This window comes from Saccoglossus kowalevskii, chromosome 20 (genome assembly GCF_978046115.1).
Source record: "Saccoglossus kowalevskii chromosome 20, keSacKowa6.1, whole genome shotgun sequence".
NCBI classification, from domain to species: Eukaryota; Metazoa; Hemichordata; class Enteropneusta; family Harrimaniidae; genus Saccoglossus; species Saccoglossus kowalevskii.
In genome coordinates, this window is record NC_140660.1 from 4,978,246 (window position 1) to 4,996,736 (window position 18,491).

The following is an 18,491-nucleotide window of genomic DNA, read 5'->3' on the forward strand; positions in this document are numbered from 1 at the left end:
AATCATTACAAATAGAGAATTGAAAATATCATCATGAACAAATCTGAGTGAGTTTTACCTGTAGTACCTATATGTATAACATAAAAGCAACCAAACTTAATCGAAAATATCACTTTTCACTAAAAAAAAAGACAAAAATATTCATCAAAATTAGAGAATTAATAATATCATTACAAAATTAACAGATATGACAGAAGTCTAAATGTAGTACCTATATATGCAATATCAAAGCAATTGGATCTGTGGTCCAATTGCTTTGATATTACATGTATAGGTACTACATGTAGACCTCTCTCTAATTTGTTCATTTTGTAATGATATCTTTAATTCTCTAATTTTGGCGACATTTTCGACTTCTTGTTACAAATCCCAAGTCTGATTGCTTTGATATTACAATATAGGAACTATATGTGGACTCCCCTCATATTTGTTTATTTCGTGATGATATCTTCAATTATCTAATTTTGATTAATATTTTTGGCATTTTGGTGAAAAGTGATATTTTCGAATTCTTGTTGAAAACAGCTGATTGCTTTGACACTAAACATATTGTTTATTTTCTAATGATATCTTCAGTTCTTTAAGGATGTAGTAGACTTAAAAGTCACTTTTTTATACATTTTTTGTTTTATTGTATAGTTTGGTGGCATTTGACTACCTGCAGACAATGGGTGTGTTTCCCACTAAAAATCGTAACCAATACACTAAAAATCGTAACCAATACACTAAAAATCGTAACCAATACACTAAAAAGAAGCATTTTTTTAAAAAGTAAGAGTATGTGTTTATAACAGCAGACCGCTCACTTTGCTTTCTGGATAATCGTCTTTGAGCGCAAACAATAAATATTGACCTAATTTGCATAAGTAGTTCTACATAGCAACGGAAACAGCCCGCGCACGCCCTGCCTCTGTGATCATTCTGTATTAGCACACCGTTTGCGACACATCCAACAATTAGCGCTCCTAAATTATTATTAGATATGAAGAGAAGGAAGGGACCAAAAAGGAAGAATGCGACTCCAATGTCCGAAGAGGCAAAACTTCGTCTAAAAAAACACACCAATCGTGGTATGAATCCGATAGTTCAGACTGCAACGATGTGACGATACAAAGTTTATCAACATGTAGCTCTGACCATGGAGGTACAAAAAATGCTCTGACAGTGAAGAACCAGAAGAAGTGCCAAGAAGTGCATCTGAAAGAAAACTATCGTCACACAGTGACGATGATGAAATGGCTGACACAGATGGGTCGCTGAGACTGTTCGATGTCAACATTATAAATAGCGAACTTTTTCGGTGAGCGCGGTGCTCAAGTTGTAGCGATGGACATTTGACATTGGAAGAAGACTCGCGGCACGGCTGGGGATCTCACTTCCAGTTTAAATGCTAAATTTCAGAGTGTTATTTTCTTCAGCCGAGAGCATTTTCCGTCTTCCGAAAAACAAGGAAAACAGTTTCAAGTTAACAAGAAAATGGTAATCACAGGAAGAGCGATCGGTAAAGGCCGACGTGGGATGGCTAAATTTGCCGCGTACATGGGTTTACCGGCACCGATCCACCGGAGTAGTATGTGAAATTGTAATCACTGTAAATGATAAATGGTCATTTTTCGTCATTCATTCCCCTGAAAACTGTCTATTGTCTTTGATTTGAGTCGCTGTGTAGATTTTGTTTCGTTTTTGTTTTCTGTCTTGTACTATCTTTTGTTATAATCACAGAATGTTGTATTATCTCAGACAGTTGTCTGAGGTATTATTCATGGTCTCATGTGTGAACGACATCGAAATTTTACATTTGAGCCATCCTGTGAATGTTGGGTGATTTGTGTATACCAGGTGTCAAACGTTCGCTTATTGTTTGTTCTTTCATAATGTGTATATAATAATTCATTGCAGGAAAAATACTGGACAGTGCACATTTATGCATTTACTGCAAAGAATGTAACAAATGGGAAAACAAAGAAAAAGATGAAGAATACTATGAATGATTTGAAAATCATATCCCTGATTGCACAGTCAACCACGAAGGCTCCTCGAAGAGTATGGAAGTAGAAGGGACTGTTTCATTATTTAGCCGATCCCTGGAAACACACAATTTCCGGTGAGTTGAACCATTTATTTAATTTGTTACAGTTTCATGAGTGTTGTATCTTCCATGGTTAGATATAACACAATTCCGGTGGCTTTCACGAACAAAACCATTCTTGCAGCAAAATTATTGTAACATTAAAAAATAATTAAAATAAATAATAATTATAGTAATTATATATATAAAAAAATTAAGCCAACAAGGATCTTATTTTAATCAGATTTGATATAACAGGATTTCGAAATAGTATTTTTTTAATTGTTAGCTATACATCATTCATTGGTGACGGGGACAGCTCTGCGTACAATTCTGTTAAGTATATCTATGGTGATGATTACATAGTACAAAAAGAAGACTGTGTGGGACATATACAGAAAAGGATGGGTACGCAGCTGAGAAGTTTAGTTGAAAAGGAAAAGGGTAAGATATATATATATGTTTGGGATTTGTTTTTATATCATGATATCAGCCAATCTTATTTATAATAAAGTATTTGAGAATGTTACCCAGCACAAGGTAACATTGATTGCATGTGTTTTAATTGATGTGTTCTGTACAGAGTTGTGTTTTAGTAAGGTGCTACTTCTATAATTGCATGCCCTAGAATAATTATATGATTTTTGTTATCCTTTTACAGGACAGAAATTAGGTGACGGTAGAGCGTTGACTGGCCAAGGAAGACTCACTAAAAAAGTAATAAACAACCTACAAACTTTTTATGGTATTGCCATAAGAAGTAATATAGGTATTTTTTTATATTACTTCAGTTACATTTAGAGTGTATATTACGACATACTTTCATATGTATTCTTTCTCAAATTCTTTCACAGTCAGTAAAAACATTGTAAATCAAGGCTGGTCTGAAACTTGTTTATTTATTTTATTTTTTTTGATTAAGATTACTGTATATTTTGCATAGTTTATATATTATATTGTAATTTTATTCTTCTTTCACTTTTCAGGCAATGTAGACAAAATGATCCAGCAAACAAAAGCCGCAGTACTGCACTATGCCAGCACCAGTGAAAAACCAAAAGGAAATGAAAGTTGGTGCAAGTGGCAACAGGATCTTGCTATGGGCAGTGCAACATACAGGCCACTAAAGAAACCCCTACCAGCCGCTGTTGTGGACACAATTTGGCCCATAGTTGAGAAGTTATCAAGTGAAAACCTGTTAGAAGGCGCAAAGAATGGGCTTACTCAAAATGCGAATGAATCTTGTCATCATTGTCTATGGTCTTATTTACCAAAGGAAACAAACCATGGCTACGACGAAGTAAGGCTGGGATTCCCCATGGCAGTGGCCCATTTTAATTCGGGAATGAACAAATTTAACACCAACTTCAGTTCCACGTGAAAGTACATCCGATTGGAAACATTTTGACAATGAATGAATATATGCCGGAAATTATGCCTACTCAGATGAGAGGAATGCTGCAAGAAAACAAATAAAAAAGCGCCGTCTTCATAAAGAAGACCAACAAGAATATGCAGAGGGCACAACATACGAGAGTGGGACATTCAGCGATACACAAGAAATCAGGCATCGCCAGCCAAGATCATGTCGGCAATGCAAACTACTAATGATTCGCCACTAAATTTCCCACTGCTGTAATTATGCCATATTTGACAGTCTGTTATTTGTTTTCCTTTTTAATGTCATACTTTCAACAAAATTAGTGTAAATACAAATTTGAATCAGTCAACATTGTTTTTGTTTGTGTGAGACTTCAGTGTGAGTCAACTAGGGGACTGGCTATTATTTATATATTGTGGGTGTGAATTGGGGCCAGGGAAATGAACATAATAATGTATGAATTGTAATTGGCACAGAATTCATACATAGCTGAAAAAAAAATATGTGAATAAAAATCCAACACAACAAATAACATTGCTTTTTCATTATTATTATTATCAATTTTCAACAAAAAATAAAAAACATTCCAAAATTAAAAATGTATTGGTTGTACTGCTATCCTGCTATTGATACACATATTGCCTGACAGAAATCCTACATCGATAGTTTGAATGCACTCTGAAAATTACAAACCAATATTAGTAAACATATAAAGCAGATGAAATAAATGCAGTATATATTATGATTTCTGAGTCACTAACAATATAGTAGGTTGACACCCCGAGAAACTTCACGTTAAAAAGTTGTGGTAAATGATAGAATATACAAAATAATATCAACAACGAAGTGTAATGAACTGCAGGAATTTACATTGAAATACACACCTTTCTAATTTCTCCCTTCACCTGGTTTGGGTATAAAGCTCTAATCCAATAAAGTACGGGAGCTGGGTAGTCACAATGACATCCCACTGGACCAATGTTCTTGGCCTAAATATTAAATACACACGATTAAAAAATGTACATTGCTAACAGCAGAGCTATCTCAGCCGACAGGCTGCTTGTTAACAAAAATATTCACCAAAATTGAAGTGTACAACATGAAATGAACGAATCTAACAGAGGTCTACCCAAGGTAAATATACACAAAGTATCAAAGCATTCAGACTTGTAGTTTTCAAGAATCTTCACCATTCCATATTTTCACTGTCCCATCATGTGAGGCAATATATATGAATCCATTGTGAACTTTGACATCAGAAATCAACCCAGTGTGAATCTGAAAAGAAAAAAAAAGTCTATATTAATCATTATACAGACAAAGATTTAAGGTAAAAATTACTATGTATAAAGGGATAAATGAAAATGAAGACAAAATTCTGAGTTTCAAAAACATGATGTTTTGAAAAAAATTAGGAGGTGAATGCTGTTATGTTAGTTTATGAAGGCAGTACGGTGAATGTATTAACTGACTTGTAATAGGGATCAATGCAATCCTGTACTGCCTGAGTACATACTTTCTGGTATTACATGTAATAATGATTTTCGGAGATAAAATAATGAAACGGCAATGAAAAATGTTTTGAAATGCAAATATATTCATGCAAGATTAGATTTTATAAACAAAACAAATATGCATGTATGTAAGAGTATCTCTAAAGTGTAGTTGCATGTGGAAAAGGTGAGGTGAATTTTGTCTCTATGTCACTCAACATGAGGCAATAAAATACATAAATAAATTACTTTGTTTTCATTGATGTACAAAATTTGATTTATCCTTTTATATCTATTTTTTTTTTATTAGAACGCTGTTTATCAAAATTAATCATGTTTATATATATATATATATATATATATATATATATATATATATATATATATATATATATATATATATATATATATATATATATATATATATATGGACACCTGAGCTGGGTTTAAAGATATAGGAAAATCATTTTTTTTCTAGTAACTAGTTTGGGTATCTTATTAACATTTTTATCGGCTTTTTAAGTGTAAACAAAAGTTAATTACCATATACAGTCAGAATTCCAAGTTTTTTTAGTCATACTGTTGGAAATCCAATCTCATCAACCGGTTTGTGGCGAGATAAACTAGGCCATATTTTATTTAGTAGCCATAACTGCCTGGATTTCCAGGAATTTTTTTTCCATACTCGTCTGGATTTCCAGATTCTGTTTCTCCATATACAGTTGGAATTCCGGGGTATTTTCTCCATCATACAGTGCTAGAAATCCGACCTCATCAACAGGGGGGTGCAGATATAAACTGGAATGGCCCAATGTGATAACTAATCCCTAAAGGAGGGCCGCTAAATCCCAAGGATTGCACCAAGTGCTCATGGGTAATTAACTCCGCCTCTGTCCACTAAGTACTTGGTTTGAAATTAAATTGTTATGTTGTATTTCAACAAGTAAATTGTAATCCTTTTGAAGTGATGTTGATAGCAGTTGTTGTTTTGCTGGATTAGCGGGACAGAGGGACAGATAAGCATTCATATACATTTATTTCATCTGCTCTATATTTTCACTCCTCCAAAGTGTATTTAGTTATCGGTAATTGCTAGACTAACATTGATTAGTCAAAACAGGGCCATGTGATCATTTTCAAATATAAAACTCGACTATGGGCAGTTTAATTAAAACTTAGTCTGTTCGGTCATTCACGCCAAACACAGAGCTATAGCTCCATATGCCATGATTTGAAACATCGCACACTCGGTAATATGTACATCGTCATGGAAAAATTACACCCACTAGTAAATGCAGCAGTCTACCGGATACTGAACACAAAACCAGATTGTTGCTAAACGGTCATGAAGAAAATCTGCTGACTTGTCTGTTTCCATTGGCTCGGTCTATAGACAGTGCTGATCTCATTGGACTGTGTGAATTTGAGATATGTGCACAATTGCTGATAGTCAGAATTAACTTGCATTTTTGTAAAATATTGTTTTGCCTCTGTACCAAATATGAATAAATGTAAGTAATTGGACTTTTCAAGTCAGATGCTAAAAAGTAAAATTAAATTTACTCCTATCCATGTACATAGTATTAATGGGCAGTTTGAAGGGATCTTATAGCCAGATTTTTATACATTAGAAACACAGTGGTGATGTCAGTTGACATAATGACAACATTGAGTGAGTTTTAATTAAACTGCCCGTAGTCGAGTTTTATATTTGAAAATGATCACATGGCCCTGTTTTGGCTAATCAATGTTAGTCTAGCAATTACCGATAACTAAATACACTTTGGAGGAGTAAAAAAAAACTAATTATGAACCAATTAGTTAGACTCAAAGAAAACAAAATGTAAATATGTGCAACCTTTTACTTTCTGACTCTACTTCTTTTGTTTGATATTTCATGTTTTAAAGCAATGGAAAAAAGCAGGACAGAGAATGAGATACAGCAGGGCAAGAGAGGGAAGGGTAAAGTTTATGCCAATTATAAACATGGTTTGGTGCCAAACATTCTAATGTTGTTAGGTGTGTATTTGTCATTCTCATGATAAGCACAAAGGCAATCTCATATATTGTTTTTTTATGCAACAAGTCGGTCTTATTGAACTACGAATACCATATATCAAGAGATATCACTGTGAAAATGTAATGGTCCAACAAAATGATGCTTGAAATGAATAGTTATATATAGTATATACATGTATATCTTTTTGAAAAGCAGTTCCTCGCCCTTAGATATTATTGCTAATTGTACATCACCAGAGTGATTTACAAACAAAATTTTTGTTTCAGTGTGTAACTGATAACCAATCATCTAAATGTTGTACTAAATTATCATTATATGAATATTTCTCACTCAGAAATGCTGGGGCAATAAGACTTACGAAATGTATCAAATGTGTGAATTCGACTGTATGACAGAACATTTTCATTGGTTATGAAAGACTTGACCTGTTAGGTCAAAGGAAGTTGTTCAGGTCAAATTATGATGAAACCATGGCGGAAATAGCTTTGTATCGAGAGTTAACAGACGATCTTGCCTTCGACTGTTTTCCCACAGACCCTACCCATTTTTGCACCGTAAATTCAGACGGTATGTGAATCGTACTGTAATAATTTTTTTGTTTTTTGTTCATATTTGTTTCTTCATTGTAAAAAGCGCCGTTGAAATCAACGACTACTCGTTTTTCATTTTTGTTTTCTCAAAAAGACGTAATATTCCCCCAGAGACCGGTGCTGTGAACGAAAAATGTAATTTGGATAATGTTTCGAGGCTGGGAAGATGGTTACAGTTTTAAATGCACCAACAAATTATTTTTTCTGAGGTTTTCCTCGAGTATAAGCCCACCCTTTATTTTTTTATGATTTTACATGTTCAGTTCCCTGGGCTTATACTCGGGAAAGTAAGGTAATAGTGAAAAATAAGTATTCCTTGTATCGCTGACTGATTATGGCTTATGAATTTAATTTTATGAACGAGTCATGAAGCTGAAAACATCAATGAAGGTTACTACGCTCGAGTGCAAGTGCAGATTAAACAAACAACAGCTTGACGCATCGCTGCCGGTTATTGTTCAACTCGACAAATCCTACACACAACACTTTAGGCCGATGTTACACGTGTACGTTGATTTTGAACAGCGGTGTCTTCTTTCAAGTTTTCTTGTGTGTTAATTTTTGCATTGTGTTGTGTGTTAAAACCAACACGGACAATAGAATGATTGTCTAGTGGCGGACATCCTGTGTGTATCATAAACAAATAGAATAGTGCCGGTTGCCAACTTGTCATTGTCGGCAATTATGAGTGCTGGGCGCTAGTGACTATTATTTCATTACTTTTCAATGAAATTTGGTACATAGATGCTCTAGAACAATCCAAAGACCTGATTAATTTTAAGTAAAAATGTGTTCATACTAATCAACGAATTTGCATAATTAGTTAATAAATGGCTTTCACACTGATATCGTAAGTACTAATTATCCCATTTCAATGAATCTTGGTACATAGATGTTCTAGGACAATGGACAGACCTTATTTGTTTTTGGTTAAAATCAGTGCATATTAATTACCTAATTTGCATAATTAGCCAATTTTAGCCTTTACACTGATATCACATGTACTAATTATTCCATTTCAATGAAACTTCTGATGATCAAATTAGTTTTAGGTTTATATAAATCTATAATAATTACCTAATTTGCATAATAATTTTCTTTTCAGCTTTCCACTAATTTAGTTTGGATTAATCATCACATTATAATGAAACTTTGTACATGTGCACCATAAAACAATATACAGACCTAAAGCTATGCATAATAATTGCTTAATTTGTATGATAATTCATTTGGTTCATTGAGGTAATCCACAGACATGATTAGTTTAATGTTGATAAACATGCATATTGATTATTTATTATTAGCCTATTCCTGACATCTAAAATCAAAGAAAGCTTAGAAAGAACTCCCATGTGCTGAGAGTATTGGAGACACATTAAATATAATTCGAAATTACTTAGCTGAAAACTAATTATGCAAATCAGAAAATTAATATGACCAGATTTGAGTGTAAAACTAATGAGGTCTGCGCAATGTAACAGAACCAAAAAATTATGAATTATTATGCTTATTAGGGAATTAATATGAACAGATTTTTACCCCAAACTAATTAGGTTTGTACATTGTCCTAGAGCATCTTTGTACTAAGTTTCATTGAAATGGAATAATTAACACCGCGAAAACTCCAAAATTTCGACCCCTCTAAAAATTTGACCGCCTATTTATTTGCCGGGTTTCGGTGTTTTATTTACCTCCAAATTTTCGACTCCACTAAAAATTGCCGACTCATTCTTATTCGAAAATTGCGACCAGTTTTAGTTTTCCCCCAAACGAAAAAAAAACCGATGTGAGCGTTCAAACGGGACCTTCCTCAAAGGCATGAATCCGGGTTTCTGATTGACTGAGAGATTTTTATTTTATTGGTAACGAAAATATATTCTAAATAAACGAAGTTTCAAATAAAAACGAACACAAAAATCTCGGCATGCTGCGTTTCTGAATTGTTGATTATTACTGTACTCAGTAGTGATTATAATAATGTACACAAAATAAATTTGTTGAATGGTTATGAAATACAAATAAAAGTCAACTTAGTTTCATCGTAAGCGAATGATTCCGGTCTCGTATAAACGTTTGATGCTGTAGGATATCCGCCATGTTCTCTTAGGTCAAATAGGTCAAATCGCTAATTAACCAATCAAAAAGCTGGATGATGCGAAAACGGCATGATTTTTTTTAAATAAAAAAATTAGTTGTTTTTAAAAAATAAACTGGTCATCTGAAGAATAATTTAACATTGTTCACAGTGATAACAGCTCATTCTCGAAAGGAAGCTTACCCGCTCACGCTAGTCACGATAAAAATCATACACGTGTACTCTTGAATAGACAGACGTCAATGACTACGGTAAAACTTAGACTCTATTTTAGCCGGCAGGATTGATTGAAATGTCCGAAAAATGACGCCAAAATACACCTTAAAAGTCCCATTTTATTTTCTTAAATCCCATTATATTTTTTAATCCAAGGGCGAATTTACGGCAGAATTTGGTCCCTCAAATCACCGGTACGGTGCTCAAATAAGGGACACGTGAGCTTTGATTCTAACCGGATACATTGCACTGGGTCGGGGAGATCGTTTGCTAAACTTCCATGTATCTTTTGTCCAATGGGTACCTGTACTTCGAACATTCACAAGTTTTCCTAGGTAGTGCGAGACAGCTTTGTCTTTTGACCTATTAGTTTTGTGCTGACCTCTTCTCCGCGTCTTGATGTTTTGTTTTGCTTGTCATAATACTCACTGATTGATGACTTTGTTTAGATTTTGAGTTACAACTCGGCCACGACCTTTGCTTTTACCGTGAAACATGAGGAAGTTTACGTCAATTGACGGACATTGCATTTTTTAAAAACTAATGAAGCACACTGTCTATCATCCCCATTTTTTTTGCTGATTTCTATTCTGAAAAATTCGACCGTCCGAAAATGCACCTTAATTTTGACTCTAAAAACACGTCACATTTCTAACACAAATTATTTAAAACCAGTCGAAATTTTGGAGTTTTTACGGTACTTTAGATATCAGTGTGAAAGATTAAAATTGGTTAATTATGCAAATTAGGTAATTAATATGTACAGATTTTAACCCACAATTATTCAGGTCTGTCTATTGTCCTACAGCATCCATGTACATTCATTGATATGTGATGTATAGTACCTGAGATATCAGTGTGAAAGTTGGTTAATTATGCAAATTAGGTGATTAATATGCACAAATATTTACCGGAAACTAATTGGGTCTGCATAATTCTAGATTCATTGAAATATGATGATTAGTACTTTAGATATCAGTAGAAAAGCTGAAAATTAATTATGCAAATTAGGTAATTAATATGCACAATTATTTACCCTAAAACTAATCAGGTCTCTGCATAGTCCTAAAGGATCTATGTACCAAGTTTCATTGAAATGCGATGATTAGTACTTGAGATACCCGTGGAAAAGCTGAAAATTAACTAATTATGCAAATTAGGTGATTAATATGCACAAATATTTATCGAAAACAATCAATCTCTGCATAGTCCTTGAGTATGTAAGTACCAAGTTTCATTGAAATGTAATGCTAACTACTTATATCAAATGCTGAAAATTAATTAATTATGCAAATTAGGTAATTAATATGTACTGATATTACCATAAAAACTATCAGGTCTGTGCAGTGTCGAATGACATCTATGTACCAAGTTTCATTGAAATGTGATGATTAGTACTTGAGATATCAGTGGAAAAACCGAAAATTGACTAATCATTATGCAAATTAGGTAATTAGTATCCACGGATTATTACCAAAAACTAATCAAAACCTAGCATTAGTTCAGAGCATCTATGTACCAAGTTTCATCAAAATCCAATGAGTGGTTGTTTAGATATCAGTGGAACAGTCATGGAACCACTAAAAAATAGCTAATTATCACGCAAATTAGGTAATTAATATGCACAGATTTTTACCAAAAATTAATCAAATCTGCGCATATGTTCAGAGCATCTATGTACCAAGTTTCATCAAAATCCAATGAGTGGTTCTTTAGATATCAGTGGAACAGTCATAGAACAGCTAAAAATTAGCTAATTATCATGCAAATTAGGTAATTAACGAGCATGGATTTTTACCAAAACCTAATCAAATCTGCGCATTGGCCCAGAGCATCTATGCACCAAGTTTCATCAAAAACCAATGTATGGTTCTTGAGATAGCAGTGGAACAGTCGGACACACATACACACATACACACATACACACACACATACACACATACACACATACAGACACACTAACTGCAAAGACTCCCATTTTGTGCTTCGCACATGGGAGTCAAAAATCCGAATTGAATTGAATTCATTGCAGTGATGCTCTGGAACTAATAAGACTAAAAACCATGGACGAAAAATAAAATTTACTTTCTGTATGTATTATAAATTTTGATCAGGTGTGCAGCGCCCTCATGCCATGGCCATGTGCCCACTTATCCCTGGGAGCAGATCTTCTGGCAACAATAAAATTCTGATTGACCAGGGATCAGTCTTCAACTGTGACCTGTCTGATAGTAATTTTGGCCCCAAGGAAGCCATATAATGCTCCATTTTAACTTAGAATTATCAAAAACTCTTTGGTAGGGAGAACCCTATCTCTCCTACTTGGTGGCGCTGCTGAATTGCAGTGCTCCCTCTTGCATCTATTCAACAAAATTGATCAAATTAATAAACAAGACAACTTATGTTATAGTACTTGAGAGCAAACTTTCAACTGATTCACGCATTATATTAGTGAGGAATTAGCATGAAAATGAACAAAAACAAAATGACCACCATTGATAAAGATAAGTTTAATAGTACACAAGTTTTGAAATTATCAACCAGTTATAGGATATGTTAACGGTTTTCAAGAAGAAGTCGTTTAACGAAAAACTTGATCAGAGATGACAAGAATTGACAATCACCTAGATACCAACAGCTCTGCCTATCCTTTTCAATGACAGCAGCCATTGAGGGCTAAAAAGAAAACTGAAGATATGGTCACAAAATGAAAGAGAGAACCACCCATAGTACTTATTACTAAGCATCAAAGCAATTCAGCTGGTAGTTTTCAAAAAAGTTTAAAATACAATGTATCATTATTATCATTATTAACAAAAATAACAAAAATATTTGCTAAAAATAGAAAATTGAAGATAACAGCATGAAATGAACAAATCTGACAGATAACCATGAGCATCAAAAGCAATTCAGCTGATAGTTTTCAACAATTCCAGTGTATCATCATTTACCACACAGAGATACACTCAACGTACAATGTACCTACATATCAAGTATCAAATTAATTAGGAAGGTAGTTTTCAAGAATAAGTGAGGTCTACATAAAGTACCTAACATGATGGAAACATCAAGTATCAAACCAAGTATTTATGCCAAAAATAAAGGCGTTATATGTAAGATGAACACCTATATTTTAAGAACAGCTTATGAAGTCCTTACCAGATATATATCGCTGGTCTAAATTGTTCTTGTACACTAGTGTATCATTGACGACTACTGTCGGCAGAATGAGCCAAACCCAGTTTAAATCATGAATATTACAGTAGCTAATAATAACCACAATGCAAGCAAACAGAGATAACTTTATCAGATGATAAATTATGTTTTGTTCACAGAATTATTGATTAAGCCTGCATGTGTGTTTTGTTGCCAAGATTGAATTGAAACAGTCAACAGCTGTGGAAATAAAATATTTTTTGTTGAAATATAAAACAATTTACATCTTAATATTAATTATAGATAAACCCCTGTGAGGTTTGAGAAAGTGTCAGTTTTAGTTTGCAATTCATACTGTACGGGATATCTTCCTGTGTTTTGCCCACCAATCCATGTACACTCAATAAATTAACTTGCATAAAACATTAAAAGAAAATTACTAGTGTATTTAGCTCCACTGTCGACTTTGTCGAGCGGAGCTTATCATATGAGTCAACTTTTTACTTTTTCAACTTCTTCTTGAAAACTACAAGTCTGAATGCTTTGATACTTGATGTATATATGTACCTTGGGTAGACCTCTTTCAGATTTGTTCATTTTGTGATGATAATCTTTAATTCTCTAATTTTGGTGAATATTTTTGTAATTTTGAGTAAAAAGTGATATTTTTGACTTCTTGTTAAACCCAAAAAGTTCAATTGCTTTGATATTACATATATAAGTACTACATGTGGATCTCTCTCAGATTTGCTCATTTCATGATGATATCTTCAATTCACTAATTTTGATGAATATTTTTGTCATTTTTGGTAAAAAGTGATATTTTCGAATTCTTGTTGAAAACAGCAAGTCCGATTGCTTTAATACTATACATATGTTAATTTTAATGATATCTTCATTTCTTTAATTGAAATGCGCGTTGCTAACAGCAGAGTTATCTTGTTTTTATTTACAAAAGAGATTCCACAGTATTTTACAATGTTTGTCATTACATTGAATATTTTTTTTCATTTCCAACCAATGTGTAAACTTCCTTATGCATCTTCGCCAGCCAAGGTTTGTTTATTCAGTCATCGCTTCAAACACTGATGTGTTCCAAATAAAATTTATTTTATTCTTGTCCAAATCAGCTCAATTACTTTAATAAAGAGTTATTGTACAACAAGTCATTGTCAATGACACGTCCCCATTCCGTTCATATTTGAGTGAAATATACATTCAAAGCAGATCATGACCGAAATGCACCTGCATATGTACAACACATTGTACTAAATCTGAACAAAATCCATCCATGCATGACTGAGATCCAGTTCCGGAATTGTGAAAATACGTGATTTTGATGCATTTTCGGCCTTAAAATGGCCGCTATTCGGCTATCGTTAATCGGATCTTGAAACAAATGCACATATCTATTTGTGACATGATGTACCATGTGTGTGTGAAGTTTGAACTCGATCAATCCAGGCATGTCTCTGATACGGATCAAGAACTGATTTTTTAAAAACAAAATGGCCACCAGTCAGCCATTTCGAACATGACCAGAAAAAAAAATGAGGTGCATCAAGGTTCTATTATGTTTAATGTATGTACCAAATTTGAACAAAATCCGTCCATGCATAACTGAGACTCGTTCCGGAATGGTGAAAATGTGCGATTTCAATGCATTTTCGGCCTTAAAGCGGCCGCGGTTTGGCTATCGTTAATGAGATCATGAAACAAATGCACATACATATTCGTGACATGATGTACCTTGTGTGTGTGAAGTTTGAACTCGATCAATCCAGGCATGTCTCGGATACGGATCAAGAACTGAATTTTTTAAAAACAAAATGGCCGCCAGTCGACCATTTCGAACTTGATCCGGGAAATCCGGGAAAAAAAATGACGTGCATCAAGGTCCTATTATGTTTAATGTATGTACCAAATTTGAACAAAATCCGTCCATGCATAACTGAGATCCGGGTCCGGAATGGTGAAAATGTTGTTTTTAGTCTGCAGCATTTGCATTTCGAATATATTTAATTTTTAAATTCAAAGTCTTCTAAATTGTGAAACATAATGTCTTAATTCCAAAAATATTTGCACTGCGATCGAACTCATTAATATTCATTGCTGATTAATATTCATATTCTCATTAATATTCATGACCGACCAGCACTCACGTTGGGCTGGCGAGATCCCTGGACTTCACAATGTTTCATAATTTATATTAATATTTAATCAAATTTAAGTCAAGTTTACGAAGCTTAGGTTTAGTATCGGGCGAAGGTATGGTTCAATTGATATTAATATTAATATAATTGTACCATACCTTCCCCTGATACTAAACCTAAGCTTTGTAAACATTTCTATGTTCAGTCACAGGATATTCAAGTTTTGTTTAATTAAACTTAATTAAAACGCAATTCTACGTTGTATTGCATTGTAATTGAGTTTAATTAAACTCCAACCCTATATAGGAACACGTTTTAATCGAGTTCATATCACAACTATATTAAAAGTTAATTCAACTATATTAAACTTTAATTCAATGTGTGGCTCACTGTTTACATTGTTTCCACCAAAACTTGCTAGAATGGCACAAACCTTTATTATTTTATCAATGCTGGAAAACTTGTTATCTATGGCCTCATCTGCCAACTTCTGAACCATTCTAATTAGAATTAAGGCCCTGCAGTATTGTATATCTGTATTTCATATTTGACACACTCAATGTGGAATCGGTCAGTAAATATCTTTCTGGAATTCTCTACTTCTTCTGCAAAAAGTTGTTTTTTTGCCTTTAGTAAAAGCTGGCATAATGAGATGGGCAGAGCATACTGCAGCAAAGTCCTCCTTCAATGTAAATCCCCTGTCTGCTAATATTTGGTTCCCAGTGCAATGTGGGATCAATGAAACCACAGTTCCGTACAATGTAAATAAAATTTATTTGTCCGAGTGGGTTTTATGAAATGAAAATTTTAACAGTAGTATGTTTTTTTGTTTTTTTTATTATTATTATCTTATTATCTTATCTTTATACTATCTTAGACTAATAGAATGGTATCATTTATTTCATAATTACATAATGCACATCACCAAAACATGATTAGTAAGCTTATTTTTTTCCCTAAAATATACACTTTGCTACCCAGCCCATTCAGTAGACATCTTCATTCCGCACAGGAAACATTCCAAGATACTTTAGTGATACAAAATTAACACCTTATATACCACAGAGTGTGGCACTTCCGCCTTCCCCCCCCCCCCACGCCATGGGTTGTAAGGCTGTTCCAGTCCTTCAAACTGGCCGTTTCGCGATAGACATAATTTTAGAGCCTGCAATTTTTCTATGTGATGTTTCTAAGTTTTGTTGAGGATAATTCTGTAAAGAAATCGCTGAAATTATTTCATATGCTCGTAAAAGGGACGTTGTTGCTTCGACGATGGCCCACGGACGCGGACGACTGACTTCGAAACATCCCATTAGCATGTTAGCGCACAATGCAATGTTCCACGGTTTGCCAAAAAAAACAACATATAAATAATCAAAAAATACAGCAGCATTTGACTTATTATTGTTCCATAACGATTTGTTTGTACAATGTTTAAAATGCACTGAGTCAAGCAGGTACACGCCGCGAAAGTTCACAGACAGTGGACATGAGAACGAAAACAAGTAGCTGATTTGGGATTATTAAAGTACATAATATCGAATTAATAATGTATTTTCTTACCTGTTGTTCAATTACCAGGAAATGGCCTTCCCTCACTCTGTCACTAGCGTCAAGGACAAGGTTAATAATAGTTCATGGTCGCAGTTACTTCAAGTCCGGGTACACAAATCAAGATAACATTTTCGTTGGGGTCGGAAAACTTCCTCAATTCACGTTTACAGCTGTTCTATTGTGCACTTTCGTCAATGCAGCGGTTTGTTCAATTCACCATGGCTTGGAAAAAACTCGCAATTTACCAAAGTCCTCAAATTTGTCTGAACATCCTTCAAAAATCACATCGCTTACCGCCATTGCAGACGGCGTTGATAGCAAAGCATGCTGGTAGCAAAATTCGCTGGTTCCCGGCGTCCTTTGCGAATGGCAGGTAGGACGCAGGCACGTGGGACGCAGGTAACTAGTAATCGCCATATTGTTCCATTTGGGCCGGTTTTCCGGCCGGAAGGCACGTGACTGAGTGACGTAATTTGAAAACATTCCAAGTTCCGTTCTGCGTAAACGTGTCTGTAATACTACAATAAAGCCATGCTCATACATACTGCCTGCTTAGATTTACAGATTTGATATGTTCTATGCAAATTTATAACAAAAGAAACAGTTTTTTTTTATTTGCCCAACTTTCGAAAGTAAAAGGAAACCCCTGAACGGCCACAAGCGTAAGCGCTGACGTCAGGTAACTAAGGGAAATGGAACAAGCAACGAGAAAGTGGTGTACCAATCAGAATGCCGGAACCGTTACTAGTTACCGGCCTCTTGTGGCTTGGTACGCCATGACACTTGAGGCGGGAACCAGCCAAGTAGCAAAACGCTCTCTCGAGGTATCTGAAACCGAAATTATTCTTCAACGCAATTAGCCAATCAGCAACCGTTTTTCAATTGGACGATAATTTGCTAATACGTTGTCCTGATTGGTCGAGAGCGTGTTTTTGAATATGAAATGTTTGAAATGAATAAGTGATTTTCCGTTACTTATCTTTGTTCAGAAAAAAACAAAACAGAATTTTTTGCGAGGTCCAAGTTTGAACAAAAATTAACGAAAATTACGCCAGTTTTACCATTTTTGGGTAAGTTTGGACACAATTTTCCAAAAATTATACCATTTATACCAAAAACTATTTTATTAGCCCAACATCGCGTTAGCTTTGGAACACGGTCAATGTTTTTAGTTCGGATGGCAGACCCTCTTCCCGGGGTATTTCGTGAAATAACGAAATATTGGAGGTCCAAGTTTGAACAAAAAAAAAATAAACAAAAATGACGCCAGTTTTACCATTTTTGGATAAGTTTGGACACTATTTTCCGGAAATGATACCATTTATACCAAAAACTACTTTATTAGCCCAACATCGCGTTAGCTTTGGGACACGGTCAATGTTTTTAGTTCGGATGGCAGACCCTCCTCCCGGGGTATTTCCTGAAATAACGAAATATTTGAGTTATTTTTATTTTGAAATTTGGCACTAGCAGGTTACTGCATACAATGCAATATGGGATAGATCCAGTGTGTACAATGGAAATTTTGAGATATCATGAGGAAATAATTTTTCATATAGAAACTAATGCAAAAATGAAAATTTTTAACCATGACATATCGGACGGATTTGAAGAAAAACAATCCTGCGACCTACAATTGTTTTAAAGCAGAGTCGTCGTCACCTGCGCACGCGGCAGACGATCATGGCGTGTCGTTGTTTACAAAAACGACAAGGAATATTTCAAAACCGTCAGTTGTGAACTGAACTTTAAATCTCATTAGGAT

The 18,491-nt window shown here is 34.4% G+C and overlaps 1 pseudogene across 1 annotated transcript in view; it reads left to right on the plus strand.

Moving 5' to 3' along the window:
- LOC102810266 (uncharacterized) overlaps nucleotides 1-3,798 on the plus strand; it is a 152,724-nt pseudogene extending 148,926 nt beyond the window's left edge. The window contains exons 7-10 of the transcript XR_014927885.1: nucleotides 1,900-2,104; nucleotides 2,358-2,512; nucleotides 2,730-2,837; nucleotides 3,055-3,798. The product of XR_014927885.1 is annotated as an uncharacterized LOC102810266 (transcript). The remainder of the gene's footprint in view (nucleotides 1-1,899; nucleotides 2,105-2,357; nucleotides 2,513-2,729; nucleotides 2,838-3,054) is intronic.
- Nucleotides 3,799-18,491: the final 14,693 nt, after the last annotated feature.